This window comes from Rhincodon typus, chromosome 8 (genome assembly GCF_021869965.1).
Source record: "Rhincodon typus isolate 14 chromosome 8, sRhiTyp1.1, whole genome shotgun sequence".
Lineage (NCBI taxonomy): Eukaryota > Metazoa > Chordata > Chondrichthyes > Orectolobiformes > Rhincodontidae > Rhincodon > Rhincodon typus.
In genome coordinates, this window is record NC_063339.1 from 3067623 (window position 1) to 3079643 (window position 12021).

General features: G+C 44.3%; 1 protein-coding gene across 1 annotated transcript in view; it reads left to right on the forward strand.

Moving 5' to 3' along the window:
- Positions 1 to 12021, forward strand: part of LOC109917284 (transcription factor IIIB 90 kDa subunit-like) — a 311075-nt gene that overhangs the window by 94379 nt on the left and 204675 nt on the right. The window lies entirely within an intron of this gene.

Consider the following 12021-nt stretch of genomic DNA (forward strand, 5'->3'; position numbering starts at 1 on the left):
CTGTACTGTTCTATGTTCTATGTCAATGTCTTGTACAGCTGCAACATGACGTCTAGCTCCTATACTCAGTGTTCTGACCAATGAAGGCAAACGTACCAAACACCACCTTCACTACCATGTCTACCTGAGATGCTACTTTCAAGGAATATGAGCCTGCACCCCTAGATCCCTACCCAGGGCCCTACTGTTAACTACACAAGTCTTGCCTTGGTTTGCCATACCAAAATCCAACACCTTGCATCTATCTAAACTAAATTAATGCCACTTCTTGGTCCATTTGCATGTCTGATCAAGATCTCATTGCACTCAAGATAACCTTTTTAGTCCACTATACCGCTAATTTTGGCATCATCTGCATACGTACTAACCGTATTCTCATCTAAACCATTGATATGAATGATGAATAACAGTAGACCCAGAACCAAGCCTTAAGACCAAAAGAACAGGAGTAGCCTCATGGCTGATCTGGCATTTCTCACATCTACTTTCCTACCCTTTTCCCATAACTCTTGATTCCCCTAATAATCAAGAATCTATCTCAGCCTTAAAGATACACAAGGACTCTGCCCTCACAGCTCTCTGTGGCAAGGGGTTCTAAAGACAAACAACCCTCTGAGAGTAAAAAAGTCCTCCTCATCTTAGTCTTAAATTGGCATCCCTTAATTCTGAGACTCTGCTGTCTGGTCCCAGACTCTCCCATGAAGGGGAGGGATCCTCTCAGCATTTACCCTATATATTTCAATGAGATAATCTTTTATTCTTCTAAACTCCAGTGACTAGAGTCCCAACCTAGGGGGAGGTGATGGCCTAGTGGTATTATCATTGAACTGTTGATCTGAAAATGTTCTCAGGACCCAGGTTTGAATCCCACCATGGCAGATGGTGGAATTTAAATTAAAGAAAAAAATCTTGTTCATTAATACCACAATGGATACGTGAGAATGGCACAAGGTAGACAAGTATGATGTACAATGGCAGCAGATTTGTGGTAAGAGTAGCAGCAGGGTTATGGTCTGAAGCCGTTGAACTCAACTGCTGAGGCTGGAAGGCTGTGAAATGTATGTATAAAGCCTGGAGAAATCCCCTTTTCCCTTGCTTGTGCTCTCCTATTTATATTTGATGGCACTGTAGAGGGAGATGCTGCCAGCTAAATGTTGATCAGTGAGATTTGGGTGTCACTGTCCTGAGATAGGGTAGTTTTTCATGTAATAATTAGCCTTGGTGAGGGGTTCAGAAGCTGTTCTCTCTAAAACCATAAACAAGACCTGCCTTGTCTTTGTGTTATTTACCTGTGGAATGTCAGTTTGTGTCAAATTGTCTTTGAAGAATGTTCCCTCGCCAACGGTACTGGAGGGCTTTTTTAAAAAAGATGATGTGGATAAGGGAATTGTTGACCAGGATAGCATTTGCTGGCTGTCCCTATATACCCTTGAGAGGTTGGTGAACTGCTACAATCCTTGTGACCCACATTTACCTATGTTGCTGTTAGGGTGTTCCCAGATAGTGACTTGATGAAGATTTCGAAATGATAGATTTCCAAGCCAGGGCAGGGTGTGACTTGTGGGTTATGCTGTTCCTGTGCTGTCCTTAACCTGTGATCTTTATAACCAAAGTCTGTAAAGTGGCGAATATGCTTTGGTATGTTGCTGTAGTGCATCTTGTATTTCATGCTATCTGCCAGAATTTGAGGGAGTGGATGCTTGAGTTGCTAGGTGACCTTACTAGCATGTGACACTCTGAAACACCACCATCGCCCCAAAAAAAACTTGAGTTGAGCACTTTGAGTAAGGCTGCGATTTATATTCCAACATGAGGATTTCCCCTTTAGAGCCTGTTTAAGTCCCATTTTAGCTGATTGATTTGCCTGAGCAACAGCTGTTAAGGACTAAATTAGATTGCATTTGTTTGCATTTTAACCTGGCCAAGCGGCATTGGTAGCATCTACCCAAATGCAGCTGGTGCTTCGTTTATTTTTGTATTTCCAGCTGCTTGCTTTGAGTGAGTTGCTTGCTTGGCCCATATCAGCACAATTGTTTTCCTTTCTTGTGCTTTTGCTGGCTGTCCCTATACACCCCAATAGTGAGAGAGAATATTAGCTCTGATAATGTGGAGTCTGTATGGTTAGGGTTGAGAAATACCAAGGGGCATAAAACATTAGTAGATATCATATATAGACCCCCAACCTTTGTAGAGAATGGCATTAAACAGGAAATTAGAGATGCATGTGTAAGGGAATATCAGTGATCATGGGTGATTTTAATCTGAACATTGATTGGGCAAATCAAATTAGCCACAGTGCCGTACAGGAGGAATTCCTGGAGTGTATACAGGATGGTTTTCTTGACCAATGTGTGGGGGAACCAACTAGAGAGCAGTCCATCTTAGACTGGGTACTGTGTAATGAGAAGGGAATCATTATCAATCTAGCTGTCCGAGACCCCTTGGCGATGAGCGACGACAACATGACGATAGAATTTTTTTTATCAAGATGGAGAATGAGTATGTTGATTTGGAGACTAGGGTGCTGAATCTTAATAAAGGAAACTACGAAGATATGAGGCGTGAGTTTGTCCTTGATAGATTGGGGAGAGTTACTTAAAGTGATGGCAGTGGAAAGGCAATGGCAAACATTCAAGGAATGCATGGGGGAACTGCAACAACTGTTTATTCCTGTCTGGCACAAAAGCAAAATGGGTAAGAGGGCCAATCCATGGCTTAAAATTAGAGATAGTATCCGATCCAAGGAAGAAGCGTACAGATTGGCCAAAAAAAATAATAAATCTGAGGATTAGGCGCAGTTTAGAATTCAGCAAAGAAGGACCAAGGGATTGATTAAGAAGGGGAAAATACAGTACGAAAGTAATCTTGCAGTGAACATAAAGACTGATGCTAAGTTTCCATAGGTACGTGAAGAGAAAGAGATTGATAAAGTCAAATGTAGATCCCCCACAGACAGAAACAGGGGAATGTATAATAGGGGACAAAGAAATGGCTGAGGAACTGAATACACACTTTGGTTCTGTCTTCACAAAAGAGGATATAAATCAGATACCAGAAGTGTTGGAGGATACAAGATTTTAGTGAGAGGGAAGAGCTGAGGGTGATCAATATTAGTAGAGAAATGATGCTAGAAAATTGTTGAGATTGAAGGCCGATAAATCCCTAGGGCCTGATACTCTACATCCCAGAGTACTTAAAGAAGTAGCTCTAGAAATAGTGGATGCATTGGTGGTCATCTTCCAGGATTCTATAGACTCGAACAGTCCCTGCAGATTGGAGGGTGGCCAATGTCACTCCAATATTCAAAAAGGGAGGTAGAGGGAAAACTGGGAATTATAGACCGGTGAGCCTAACGTCAGTAGTGGGGAAAATTCTCGAATCCATTGTCAAAGATTTTATAGCACAGCATTTAGAAAGCAGTGGCAGGATCAGACAGAGTCAGCATGGATTTATGAAGGGGAAATCGTGCTTGACAAATCTGTTAGATTTCTATGATGATGTAACTAGTAGAGTTGACAAGGGGGAGCCAGTTGATGTAGTATGTTTGGACTTTCAGAAAGTGTTTGACAAAGTCCCACCGAAGAGATTACTGTGCAAGTTTGGAGTGGATGGGATTAGCGGGAAGTGTATTGCGATGGACAGGAAACTGGTTGGCAGAGAGGAAACAAAGAGTAGGAATTAATGAGATAACAAGGTGTAGAGCTGGATGAACACAGCAGGCCAAGCAGCATCAGAGGAGCAGGAAAGCTGACGTTTCGGGCCTAGACCCTTCATATTGGTAGGCAGTAACTAGTGGGGTGCCACAGGGATCGGTGCTGGGACTCCAGCTATTCACAATGTATACTAATGGTTTGAATGAGGGAACAAACTGTAACATCACTAAGTTTGCAGATGATACCAAGTTGGGTGCTGAAGATGCAGAGATCCTTCAGCATGATCTCAACAGGTTGGGTGAGTGGGCAAATCATTGGCAGATGCAGGATAATTTGGATAAATGTGAGGTTATTCACTTTGGAAGGGAAAACAAGGCAGCAGATCATTACCTGAAATTGGCTGTAAATTGGGAGAGGGATCTGGGTGTCCTTGTACACCAGTCGCTGAAGGTAAACATGCAGGTGCAGCAGGCGGTAGGGAAGGTAAATGGTATGTGGCCTTCATTGCGAGAGGTTTCGAGTACAGCAGCAGGGATGTGTTTGTTGCAGTTATACAGGGCCTTCTTGAGACCACAGCTGGAATATTGTGTGTAACTTTGGTCTTCTTTTCTGAGGAAGGATGCTCTCGCTCTCGAGGGAGAACAGTGAAGGTTTACCAGGCTGATTTCGGGGATGGCGGGTCTGATGTATGAGGAGAGATTGACAAGGTTGGGATTGTTTTCACTAGAGTTCAGATGAATGAGGAGGAATCCCATAGAGACTTATAAAATTCTAACAGGACTGGACAGGGTAGATGCAGGGAGGATGTTCCCGATGGTGGGTGTGTCCAGAACCAGGGGTCACAGTCTGAGGATTCGTGGTAGACCATTTAGGATGGATGTGAGGAGACATTTCTTCACCCAAAGAGCGGTGAGCCTGTGGAAATCATTACCACAGGAAGTAGTTGATGCCAAAACATTGAATGTATTCAAAAGGCGACTAGATACAGCACTTGGGGTGAATGGGATCAAAGGTTATGGGGAGAAAGCAGGATTAGGCTATTGAGTTGGACGATTAGCCATAAGCATGAATTATAGCCAAGCAGGCTTGAAGGGCTGAATGGCCGCCTCCTGCTCCTATCTTCTATATTTCTCTATTTAATTGACAACTGCTCAATATTGGATCAAAAATAGATGCTGCTTTATAGTGTTATATTTTGAAGAGAAAATATTCCGTACACCATGACTTGTGTGCTGCTGGTTGAAAGATAACTATTGGCTAGGACTCCCAGAAGAAACTTCTTCAGAATAATGCCATGGAATATTTTACTTTCACTTGAGAGGTTTCGTCACCTAGAAAATTATGTTTTTTGTCTCCAAAGATGCTCACTCTTTCAGGGGTAAAGTATGGTCGGAGGCAAGCAATAGTCCTTGCTTTGGAAGTTGCTTGTGGCTCGGCAAATAGCACTTTCACATCTGAGTCAGTAGGTTGTAAGTTCCAGTTTCATTCAAGAATACAAAATTCGGTCTAACACTCCAGGTTAATAGAGAGAGAATGCTGCACTCATCAGAGTTACCGTCTTTCAGGTAGATGTAAGTGATTCAATGGCACTGTTTCATAGAAGAGTTCTCCCTGGTGTCCTGGCCAGTATTTGTCCCTCATCATCACTAATCCTTATCTAGTTATTATGTTGTTGATTTGTTACTATTATCCTACAGTCCATTGCGTCTGTTTCAGTACTAACTTTTTAATGTGAACCACAGTGTACTGTAATCCCATTTCTTTATTCTTGTTTTTGTCATAATCTCCAGCGTTGAGTGAGGTTCAGTTCCTTCCAGCTAAATATTGGGAAGACCAAAGCCTGATTATCTTCTGTCTGTGTTGTAAACTCACCATTGGCTTTACTCCCCTGTTTGGCCACTGTCTTGGGATGAATCAGACAGTCTGCAGTCTTTGTGCCTGATGTAACTTTCATCTTAGATCATGAGAAGGGTCACTGGACCGGAAACGTTCACTGTGCTTTCTGTCCACAGCTGCTGCCTGAGTTTTTCCAGCAATTTGCATTTGCTTCTGATTTCCAGAATCCACAAGTTTTTTTTAAACTTGTCCAGCTGCTTTCACTTTCCTATTGTTGTTAGTATTCACCCTGATTTGATCCATATGCAACTAAAACTATTGCTATATCATTGTCACAGCCAGAATGTACTATTCCAGTGCTCTGCTGTCTGGCCTCCTTTCCTTCCTGCTTTGCAAATTTCTTTTTCTTCAAAATCTTATTCCCTTCACCTGTCCTTGCTGTCCTAGATATGGCCCTAAAGTCACCAATGTTTTCAATTTAATTAATTGCTCATCCTTATGTTTAAATTCATCCATGTTCTTGCAGTTTCCTAACTCCTTAACTAAACTCCTCCAGCCCTACACCCTTCGTCTGAGTTCTCCATTCTAAGCCTCTGACATCTTTTGTGTAGTATCCATCCCACACCCTCGCTTTGATGGCTGTACCATCAATCATCTCAGGCCCACACTCTGAAATTCCCTCTCTGAATTCCTCTACCTCTCCATTAAATTCTCCTTTAACATCCCTTTTAAAATACATCACTTTAACCAAAACATCATGTGATTATTTTGAGTATAACTGTTTCTAAAGGCAGCACGGTGGCTCATTGGTTAACACTGCTGCCTCTCAGTGCCAGGGACCTGGGTTTGATTCCACCCTCAGCCTCTTTGGTGCTCTCACACTCTCCCCGTGTCTGTGTGGGTTTCCTCCGGGTGCTCCAGTTTCCTCCCACAGTCCAAAGATGTGCAGGTTGGGGTGGATTGGCCATGCTAAATTGCCCATACTGTCCATAGATGTGTAAGCTAGGTGGATTAGCAGGGCTAATAGGATAGGGTCTGGGTGGGATGGTGTGGAGTCAAAGGGCTAAATGACCTGCTTTCACACTAGGATTTCATTTTACTTGCTCATACGTCTGTAAGACACCCAGATGGTGCTTTTCTACTGTCCTGCTCAAATGCAAATGGTTTTAAAGGTATGTCTGATTTTGAAGTCTTTACATGATGTTTTGGACTTTGTAAAACATATGACTCATTGGACAAGTTAGAAAAAGTGTTTTCACATACACATAGTCCAATCTGTTGGACAGAGTTGTTGGGTTAAATGACTTTCTTCTCTTCTGTTACACTGTTCTTGAATTCTGTTCACCTTGTAATGATTTTGAGTCAGTGACCCTTTGCTTCTGATCTGTCAACCAATTGAAGCAATTTTCAAATGTATACTTTCTTAAAGTCTTAAAAATTTTGGAACCTTTATTTGACCTCCCATTGACCTCCTTCGTTCCAGAAGCAAAGTCTCCGTTCTTTTGAAGCCTTTCCAAATTGGAGCTCTTATTCCTGGTATAATCATAGTGAATCTTCACAGGCCCTTTTCATGTCTGACCAACTTGATTGAATTTTTTGAAGAGTTGACCAGGTGTGCAGATGAAGGCAATGCAAGTGATGCAGTTTACTTGCACTGCAGCAAGGCTTTTGATAAGGTCCTGCATGGGAGACTGATAGCAAAGGTAAGAGCCCATGAGGTTCAAGGAAATTTGGCTAATTGGATCTAGTACTAACTGACTGGCAGGAAGCAGAGCATGATAGTCAGGGGGTGATTTTACGAATGGAGGCCTGTTGATTGTAGGAGGATTGATCAAGAAGTTCACAGATGATATGAAAATGGGTGAGCGATAAATAGTGAGGGGATTAGCCTTATTATAGGAGGGTATAGAGGGGCTGGTCAGATGGACTGATCAGTGGCAAAAGAATTCAATCTGGACAAGTGTGAGGTGATGCAATTGGACAGGACAGCAAGGTGAGGGAATACATGATAAACAGTAGGATGGTGGAAAGATCGAGGATTAGAGGGACTTTGGTGCATGTCAACCAGTCCCTCAGGTTTTAGGATAGGTGGATAAAGTGGTTAAGAAGCCATATGGGATACTTGCCTTTATTAGATGAGGCATCGAGTTTAAGGGCAAGGAGGTAATGCTGGAACTGTATAAAACTTGATTAGACCACAGCTAGAGTATTGTGTTCTGGAATCCACATTATAGGAGAGAAGTGATAGCACTGGAAGGGATTTGCTAGGATGTTGTCTGAGCTGGAGAGTTTCAGTTATGAAGAGAGATTGAACAAACTGGAGTTGTTTTCCTTAGAGCAGAGGAGAGTGAGGGTGGACATGATTGAGATGTATAAAATCATGAGGGGCATAGAGAGGAAGAAACATCCCTCCTTGATGGAGGAATCAGTAACCAGGGGGCATAGATTTAAAATAAGGGGCAGAGATTTAGAGGAGATGTGAGGAAAACCTTTGTCACCCAGAGGATAGTGGGAATCTGGAACTCACTGCCTGTAAGGGTGGGAGAGGCAGAAGCCCTCATAACATGGAAGAAATGTTTAGATCTATACTTGTGATGTCCAGGGGTACAAGGCAAGGGCCAAATGCAAGAAACTGGGATTAGAATAGTTACAGGGTTGTTTCTGATTGGCGTGGATGCAGTGGGCTGAAGGGCCTTTTTTTTTGTAGGTCTATGTCTCTATGGTTTTTCTATCATTCCTGAATCGAGCAGGATTGCACCAAATAACCCTGTCAGTGGCCCCACCATTTTCTTGTTAAATATTCAACAGCTTGATTATTTATCTTATGCCCTTGACTGTTTAAAAATAAAATCTTTATACAATGTTTTAACCTAACACTTTATGGCTATTGAACTGGTGTTCCTGATGTTCCTGACAAGACTATTCTGTGACAGAGATGTTTTGTACAGTGCACTTAAAATGATGAGCCCAGGCACGTAGCAGTGTAGTAATGCAACAGTGTAGTAATGTTGCTGTCGTAGATTGTTGTCATTTTATTTTCCACTCCATTTCACATCCTTGCTGTGTTACATTTGATGGCTAGGTGCCAAAGCTACCCTAGCTGTTTCTAAGGTAACAGATTGCAAAAGCAACCCAACGAGGATTTTTCCAGGGTAAAAAAAACCTACCATGGTTTCTTGGGGATGGGAGGGGTGGACACTGTTGGACTGGTGAAGGTGTTTGAGTGTGGCAAATGCATTGTGGGGAAGAGACCACAGTTTCAGTTCCCAGGCTGATGTTTATAGAGGTATCCCTTACAGTGAATGGAGTTGCTGTGTCATAAAGGTAGATCCTTCTGGTCAGTAACATCGCCAGAGTGGCTGTGGGAAGGAAACAAACAGGAATGGTGCTTCACTGCAAGACCCAGTGAATTTCAGATTTAAAGTTAACAAGAACCTCAGTGATCCTTTTCCACAATGACAAGCGCGTCCAACATTAAATACTCCCCAGAGGTTGTTTGGGCTCAGTCATTCCTGACTCCCTCTCAGAACACATCAGGTTTTTCCTTCACTGAAGATGATTGGGCGTAGTGGTTAGCATTACTGCCTCACTGGACCAGAACCTTGGGTTCAATTCCACCCTCAGGCAACTGTCTGTGCAGAGTTTGCATGTTCTTCCCGTATCCACATGGGATTCCTCTGGGTGCTCTGGTTTCCTCCCACGGTCCACAGATGTGCAGGTTAAGTGGATTGGTCATGGTTAATGTGGGGTTACTGGGATAGGATAGGGGTCTGGGTGGGGTGCTGATCAGAGGGTCAGTGTGGACTTGATGGGCTGAATGGCCTCCTTCCACGCTGTAGAGATGCTATGATTCCATTCTATATTCAGTCCTGCATTACAGTCGCACAGGCATCAGACACACTCCTGTCCCTGGAAAAAGTGGTGGAACAGTGAATGTTAGTAGACTGTTTGATCATGTCTGCCACATTCTTCACCCAATGGCCATCTCAGCTGTAATGCCTCTCCTCATATTGTTTTTTCCAAATACTTTACTGATTTGTGGTCTAGACTCATTCCTAGAGTGGCATTTTGGTGAGGTAGCAAATGTGGGAAAAATGAAGTTGTCGAGTCATTGCAGCTATTTGGCCCTTCAAACCTTTGGTGGCTGTCTGAAGAGAAACTAGTTCCATTCGTGGTCATACAGCATAGAAACAGACCCTTTGGTCCAACTTATCCATATTGACTAGGTTTCCCAAACAAAACTAGTCACGTTTGCCTGCATTTGGCCCACATCCCTTTAAACCTTTCCTATTCATGTACCTGTCCAAATGTCTTTTAAATGTTGTAACTGAACCTGCAGTTCATTCCACACATGAACCACCCTCTGAGTGGAAAAAGTTGCCTCTCAGGTCTCTTAAATCTTTCTCCTCTCCCCTTAAAATTGTGCCCTAATGTTTTGAAATCCCTTGCCCTTATCAATGCCCCTCATGACTTTTATAAACCTCTATAAGGCCATCTCTCAACCTCCTATGCTTCAGGGAAAGAGCCCCAGCCTGTCCAGCCTCTCCTTATAACTCAAATCCTCCACTCCCTGGAGGGAGAGATTTAAAATGGACCTAAGGGACAACTTTTTCAAGCAGAGGGTGATGCATGTGTGGAATGAGCTGCCAGAGGAAGTGGTGGAAGCTGGTACAATTACAACATTTAGAAGGCATCTGGGTGGGTGTATGAATAGGAAGGGTTTAGGGGGATATGGGCCAAAGGCTAGCAAATGGGACTAGATTAATTCAGGATATCTGTCAGCATTGAAAGGTCTGTTTCCATGCTGCACAGCTGTATTACTGTGACCAGAACTGCACACAATACTCCAAAATTGACCTCACCAATATCCTGTATAATCCCAGTTCCTATACTCAGTAGTCTGATTGATGAAGGCAGTATACCAAATGCCGCCTTTACCACCCTGTCTACCTGTGGCACAACTTTCAAAGCACTACGTACCTGAACCCCTTCCCCGAGTTCTTCCCTTGGCCCCATGGGTGACCATGCAGTTTCCTTTGAAATAGTTCATTTTACTTTGACAGCAGCCAGTTCGAAGTCATTGCCACTTGCTGCACTAAAAACAAAGGTGATCTTTGATTTTCACCCACTGCCCCTGATAACATCATCGCAGCAACTAGCGAGAACAGCTTTTTTTAACCTTATCTAAATGTGTATAATATTATACGCCCCTATCAAATCTCCCCTAGATCTGCTTTACTCCACAGGCTGGCGGAATAGCAGCCAGTAAGCTAAGGAGCTGAGATAACAAGGTGTAGAGCTGGATGAACACAGCAGGCCAAGCAGCATCAGAGGAGCAGGAACGCTGACGTTTCGGCCTAGACCCTTCTTCAGAAAAGTTGTTTTGGGGGTGGCGGTGATGGAGGACAGGTTTGCTGTGGTTGGTGGATACAGTATGTGATTTACTGCAGGGATGCATCATGTAAGGCCAGGGTATCCTGCAGAGATGACCATTTGTCTCCATGCTACTCTTTTGTGGCAGCGGGTTATTCAAACAGTAAAAACAGCGGAGGCCATTTTTCCAAGTGAGGAGGACAGAGGAAGAGACAACAAGATGCAGGGCTGGATGAACACAGCAGGCCAAGCAGCATCATAGGAGCAGAGAGGCTGACGTTTCGGGCCTAGACCCTTCATCAGAAAAGGGGGAGGGGAAGGGGGTTTTGAAATAAATAGGGAGAGAGTGGGAGGCGGATAGAAGAGGGATAGAGGAGAGGATAGGTGGAGAGGAAACAAACAGGTCGAAGAGGCGGGGATGGAGCCAGTAAAGGTGAGTGTAGGTAGGGAGTTAGGAAGGGGATAGATCAGTCCAGGGAGGACGGACAGGTCAAGGGGGCGGGATGAGGTTGGTCGGTAGGAGATGGAGGTGCGGCTTGAGGTGGGAGGAGGGGATAGGTGGGAGGAAGAACAGGTTAGGGAGGCAGGGACGAGCTGGACTGGTTTTGGGATGCGGTAGGGGGAGGGGAGATTTTGAAACTTCTGAAATCCACATTGATACCATTGGGCTGCAGGGTTCCCAAGCGGAATATGAGTTGCTGTTCCTGCAACCTTCGGGTGGCATCGTTGTGGCACTGCAGGAGGCCCAGGATGGACATGTCGTCTGAGGAATGGGAGGGGGAGTTGAAATGGTTCGCGACTGGGAGGTGCAGTTGTTTATTGCGAACCGAGCGTAGGTGTTCTGCAAAGCGGTCCCCGAGCCTCCGCTTGGTTTCCCCGATGTAGAGGTAGCCACACCGGGTACAGCGGATGCAGTATACCACATTGGCAGATGTGCAGGTGAACATCTGCTTGATGTGGAAAGTCTTCTTGGGGCCTGGGATGGGGGTGAGGGAGGAGGTATGGGGGCAGGTGTAGCACTTCCTGCGGTTGCAGGGAAAAGTGCCGGGTGTGGTGGAGCTGGAGGGGAGTGTGGAGCGGACAAGGGAGTCACGGAGAGAGTTGTCCCTCCGGAAAGCAGATAAGGGTGGGGAGGGAAAGATGTCTTTGGTGGTGGGCT